The 6,546-nt window shown below is 41.6% G+C and overlaps 1 non-coding gene across 1 annotated transcript; it reads right to left on the reverse strand.

Annotated features, from left to right (window-relative positions):
* Nucleotides 1–496: 496 nt before the first annotated feature.
* Nucleotides 497–655, reverse strand: LOC142836242 (U1 spliceosomal RNA). The gene has a single exon (XR_012908033.1). It is a non-coding gene; the product is annotated as a U1 spliceosomal RNA (small nuclear RNA).
* Nucleotides 656–6,546: the final 5,891 nt, after the last annotated feature.

Below are 6,546 nucleotides of genomic sequence, written 5' to 3' on the forward strand. Positions count from 1 at the left end.
ACATATTACAGGGTTTGTCCAGAAAGGGTGACACACTGTGTCAGATTCCCAAGCAGCTCAAAGAAAAAATTTAAAGTCCTGGTTGATAAAATGAATGGTTCCTAATGTCGTGAGCATGGGGTTTATTGGGGAGGAGACATGTGGCAGAATTTTACTTTTTTTGTTGCTTGTTTGCTTTTTGTTTTAGTTTTTGGAGATAGGGTTTCTCTGTGTAGCTTTAGAGCTTGTCCCGGAGCTTTCTCCATAGGCCAGGCTGGCCCTGAATTCATAGAGATCCGCCTGCCTCTGCACCTGAGTACTGGGATTAAAAGCGTGTGCCACCACTGCCCAGCCAGAAATTTACATTTTAGTGTTAAGTGGCAATTAAGTAAATGGATAGCATCTCTTTGGGGGAAATTTTGAAGATGCTGATGTGCTCCTAGTGGTGGGAAGTTGATTATTTTAGTTTTGATTTTTTTTTGCTCGTTTATTTTTATGGACAATACCTTTTCCCTAAGAAGAGGGTGTGAACGCAGTCCCTCACTGCCGCTAATTATGCTCTTGAGTTTCCAAACGTGAGGAAATCACAGGAGCCACACATCCAGTGTGCAACGAATGAGCTTTGCCCTGGGAAAGCACCTTTGTGTTCACTGCATTTCCCCGGCCCAGTGAGTATGAGGTGACCTTTATACAGAGAAAGATTATTTTCAGAATTTAGTTCAAATATATGATAATTGATTTCAACATTTTAAAATTAAATTAATAATCTATATATTTAAGTCGTGAGATTTCAATTCCTGGTGTTGGGTAAAACTTTTTTTTTTCTTTTTTAAAGACAGGGTTTCTCTGTAGCTTTTGGAGCCTGTCCTGGCACTCGCTCTGCAGACCAGGCTGGCTTGAAATTCACAGAGATTCACCTGTCTCTGCCTCCTGAGTGGGGATTACAGGTGTGCACCACCCAGCTTGTTTAAAACTTTTAATTGTTGTTCTTTTTTGTTCCGCCTATAAAATATATAGTGCTGGGGATTGAACTCAAGGCATTGCACATAGCTAACTACCACCAAGTTATATCCTCAGTATTCTTAATTTACTGCGTAGGCCTTTTGCTTGGGATCTTTCTGCTTCAGCTTTCCAAGTACCTGGGATTACAGGCCTGTGCCACCAAGGCTGGCTGATGCAAAGCAAATCTGAACTTTAAATAAAAAATTTCTGTTTGTTTTTCTTAATATATGTCAAGAACATTCAAACTGTGAGCTGGATTATGCCATGTATACAATATACTTTGTGTATAATATACTTTGATCAAATTCACTCTACTCTTTTTCTGTGCTTTATTTTCCTAATATGCATGTAGATCAGGTTGGCTTTGAACTTGCTGTGTAGCCGAGTAGAGTATGACCTTGAGCTTCTGATTCTCTTGCTTCTACTTCTTGAGTTTCTGCACCATCATGCCTGGTTTTACACATTCTAGAGATGGAATCCAAGGCTTTATGAATACTAGATGAGCTCTCTTGCAACTGAGAATGTCCCCAACCTCACCCATTGCTCTTTTCTCCTCCTCTCCTCTTCCTCAATAATTTTTTTCCCCTGTGGCAGGGTTTCTCTGTAGCTTTAGAGCCTGTCCTGGAACTAGCTCTTGTAGACCAGGCTGGCCTCAAACTCACAGAGATCCGCCTGACTCTGCCTCCCGAGTGCTGGGATTAAAGGTGTGCACCACCCCTGCCTGGCTTCATAAGTTTCACTTATGAAAAGACATGGTATTTTTCTTTTTGAGTCTGATACTTTTGCTTAGTGTGATGATCCACAGTTCCATCTATTTTTCTTGAAATTTTCTAATTGCCTTCGTTTATGGCCGAGGGATATTGTGTATACAGACCCCGTTTTCTTTATCTGCTCATCAACTGATAAGTAGCCTTCAGTGAACAGTACATTGAAGGATACAGCTGTGTACGTGTCTTGGGTATGCTGACCTTTTGCATTATACCCACCATGGCAAGATCATCCAGATATTTAATTTAATATTATTATTATTAGTTTTTTTTTAGGAAGGGGCCTTTAATCCCAGCACTTGTGAGGCAGAGGCAGGTGGATCTTTTTGAGTTGGAGGCCAGCCTGGTCTACAAGAGCAAGTCCCAAGACAGCCAGAGCTGTTATACAGAAAAACCGTCTTGAAAACAAACCAAAAAAAAAAAAAAAACCCCAAAAATCAAATAGACAAACACAAAAACAAAACAAACACATAAAGCAGAACAAAAAACAAAAATGAAGTGAGTACTGAATGGTAGAAAGGCCTGGGATTTGTCTCCAGCTCCGGGGACAAGACATTCAGATCGGCTCTGTTACCCTGACTGTGTGCTGATAGGCTGTCTCATGTGCGTGTGAAGAGGCCAGGTTCTGTGCTCGCGGAGTGTAATACATAAATCTACTGTGTATCGCAATACAGCTGAGGCAGTTGTCAGAGGGGCTGCGCCACATTTTCTAACACTGGTTTGATAGACTCCTTTCTGTGGGGGAGAGGGTTCTGATTTTGTTCTACTGATTACTGAACGAGAGCTTTGGGGCTCCAACTCAAACTGTTGGTTTGGAAATTTCTCATTTCCATTTTTGGCAGGTTGCTAATATGACCTGAAACTCTGTTGTTGGCACGGACACATTCTAGAGACAGATCTTTAAGGTTGAAAGTCTTTATTACCCTATAATGTGTCATTTTTACCTCTTGAGCTGTTTCTTGTCCTAACCTCTACTTTGCTATTAATATGACTACTTCAGTTTTTTTTTACAATTAACAGTTTAATGTGGCACAATATAGCCCTTCATATTAAAAAAAATTTAAAAAAGACAATTAACCGAGAAAGCTAGGAGGCGGTAACACACATCTTTGATCCCAGTACTTGAGAGGCAGATGAAGGCTGATCTCCGAGTTTGAGGCCAGCCTGGGCTACAGAGTAAATTCCAGGACAGCCAGGACTACACAGATAAACCCTATCTAAAAAAAAAAAAAATCAACCAGCTAACCAACTGATCAATCAACCAAACCAACAAAGGAGTTCCTGAAATAAATAAAGCAATCTGTGATGATTTTATCAGCTAATTTATCTCCCACCAGAGTACAGTGCAAGCTGCATGAAAAGGAAGGCTGGTATCTCATTAATTAAATATTTTATTTTGAAATAATTTCATAGCAAGTTGTGGAACTGTACACTTATAATCCCAGTGGCTAAGGAGTTTGAGGCTGGTAGGTCGTGAGTTGGAGGTTAGCCTGGGCTACATAGTTAGATCATATTTTGAAAAAAGAAGAAATTTTAGGGTCATAAGAAGTACAACAATAAAAACAGTTTTATGTACTTTGTATCCAACTCTGTATTCCCAAAGAATGACACTTTTACATAATTATCAAATATCACCAAATCCAGAAAATTGATATTGGTGCAATATCAGTCTATTACAGAACTGGTCAGGAATTTTACCAATTTGTACACACATGTGTATGTGCAGATACACAAGCTTTTGCCCCATGTGAGGACCCTTGGAACCACTGGTAAGTTGAACTGTTTCCTCAAGCTGCCTTTGCACATGCTTTAAGTTTGTCCCAAAGTTGTTTCCATATAGACAGAATGATAACCTAATTGTAAATAGACTGCATCAGTTAGCTAAGACAGCCAATCATTTCAGCCAAGCTCCTTCATTCACAGCCCGCCACTGGTCCTTGTTCTTGTCTTGTCAAATACCAGGCATCAACCAATGCAAATGGCCAATTAAGGTATTCAGAATTACATTTGTTATAGCTTCCTCTTCGAATCCCACCACGACAAGGAATCAGGACTGTTCTATCAGTACCAAGACACAACCTTTCCCGTTCGATTCGGAGGACCTGTCTGTTCTGTTCTCTCTTGCTGCCCCTCCCTTACCTCACAGTATCTGGTACCAACTATGTTATTTGTGAATGTACCTGGTGGAGACCAGATATCACAGGGGGATTTCCTAATTTGTTTGAAGACAGAGTATTCATTTGTTTGCTAGATTTCAGTTAATGAAGAGATATTTGAAGGGAAAAGATATCATAAATTCTATCTCAAAGTGACTGAGTCACAGGAAACACAAAAAGTCTTAAGCTACTAAATCTCATAGCATATACTATGGATTATTTGAGTCAATAGAATTTTGCCAATATACAAAGCCTCAAAAGCTTCATAGGAGGCCTCAGTACATACTCTGTGTGTGTGTGTGTGCGTGTGTTTGTGTGTGTATCACACATGCATGTTTCAAAATTTGTGTGAAATGGCATTTTGACAGCCTCTGGGATCCAAACTGGCTTGACTGAGAACACTTCACCTGCTTCTGGCCTGGTTCTGTTCCTGGTTCCGATGACTCAGACTGTCCCTGGGTAAACAGAAACATGACCCTCCATAAACTAGCTTTTGACTGACTACAATAAAACCTCCCTTAATGGTACCAGGGGGGAAATCGACTACTCCTGAAAGATATTTGCACATTGTTGGAGTTTCTTGACCTTAAGATATCTTTTTTGGAAGCATTTAAAGAACTGAAGAAAAGAAATTGCCCTTTAAGTAGACCTTGTGACAGAAGTAGGTGGGAAAGAATTACACTGCATTCCAGCCCTTACCTCTGCACAGGATAACCCCATGACAAACGCTAAAGCAAACACGCTGTAAAAATGCCATAATATTCCTGCGCCTTCTTTTTGATAAGAAGGGCTTATGAATTTTTATATCTTGAAAGCCTTTGTTTTGCAGGGTTTGTTTGAACACGTTACTTCGTACTGTGTGTGAGGAGACAGAATCATTTTAGAATCTGTTTACTCGGAGTTTCGAGGCCTAGCGGTTAGTGGGTTTCGTGTAAGAATCCACAGGTAGGACCTGTTTCTGTAAATGATTTATTTCCATGGATCTGTTCCTTTAATTGATTTGTTATTTGCTTAAGAAAGTTCTTTCTTTGCTTGCCCTGTCATCTCCCTGAAAGCTCTGGTAAAGTATGAGGCCCTGGCAGGAACTGCCTGGTTCCTTCTCATACGGCATTTCTCTGAGGACCATGCATCCTCACAGGGGCCTGGCACCGTTTCGTAAGGATCTTTCTTTAATGTTTCTTTCTTTTTCTTTCTGTGTTTGGTTTGGATGTTGCTGGCTGCAGTGGTACTGGAATCTAACCCAGGGCCTTAGGCATAGTAGTCAAGTACTCTCTAAGGCCAAAGAATTTCTCTTCTCTTTTTTGGATATAGACTGTGTCCTCGGAAGGTGTTAACATGTACCCAGCCAACTATACAATCCCCATAGCAAGTATAATAATAACAATCATAACACCCACCTTGGTGACTAATGTTCTTGATTTTAAATTATAAGTAAAAGCATTTTTAAGGAAGCTTTGCTAGTTGTATCGACTTACGAATTTTATCTATAAGGAAAAAGTGATTTATGAAAATTTAGCCTCTAATCTCAGCACTCGAGAGGCAGAGGCAGGCGGATTTCTCCAGCCTGGTCTACAAGAGTGAATTCCAGGACAGGCTCCAAAGCTGCAGTGAACTCTGTCTCAAAAAACCAAAAACAAAACCAGAATACAAAACAAAAAACAAACAAACAAACAACAACAACAAAAACAACCAAAAAAGAAAACAGCTTTGGCCTGACCTTCCACCCACATTATAATTCTGAACCTAGGCGGGACTTAGACAGCAAAGCCAGGACACCTGGGTTCTCCTTCTGTGTAACAGGAAGCCCAAGATCTTCAGGTGATTTGTTTCAGCTCGGTTCAGACTGTGAGAGCAAGGCAGGGGCAGAGCACTCTCCTTGGGTCCAATTTCCAGTTCAGTGGAGGAGCCTAGGCCCAGGGACTTGAACCTACCAACAAAACGGAAGTCTGACCCCTTTCTCAGCAGCAGTGGGAGCTGTTCTGATCCTTCATTTGCACTGTTCTCCTGTTCTCTCTCTCTCTCTCCCTCTCTCTCTCTAACATGTAATGCATCATTGTGCACGAAGAAACTTCCAGAAGCTCCTTGTTAAAAAGGAAGCGTCATTTTTATATGGAGAAGCAGCTACAAGCTCCGGGTGAGCAGCAGACTGAACTTGAGTTCAGAGCTCACAGCCCTCTGGTTTAGCCTTCCAGTTGGCCTTGAAGGGAATCTTGGAATTCCACCCTTGCTTAGGAAAAACCACACTGCGGGGGAAAGCCTGTTTGGTGTCCAGGGGACTTCCAGGCGGCAGACTGGAGGCTGCATGCATCACTTGCCCGATGAGGCGTGCCTTCCAGACGGCTGTTCTGTTTTGCCCTTATCAAGGAGCCTGTTTGCCCACACGTTGCTTTCAGCCCAGGAGAGGCGACGAATGTTAGGGGGTGTGTGGGGAGGGTAGAGAGTTGCTTGATTTCCTGCATCATGGAAAAATATATGTGCAGGAAGCATACCCTTTCAACTGGCTCAAGCCTGTCCGGGAGGCTCATTTGTAGGTGCTCTATTGTACTCAGTCCTTGAGGGAGCACGATAAAAATAGCACACCAAGGAGGCTGTGTCTATAGACCCAGCGTGAAAGGGAGAGTTGAGGCAATTGTCCAGATAAT

Source organism: Microtus pennsylvanicus, chromosome 15, assembly GCF_037038515.1.
Source record: "Microtus pennsylvanicus isolate mMicPen1 chromosome 15, mMicPen1.hap1, whole genome shotgun sequence".
NCBI lineage: Eukaryota > Metazoa > Chordata > Mammalia > Rodentia > Cricetidae > Microtus > Microtus pennsylvanicus.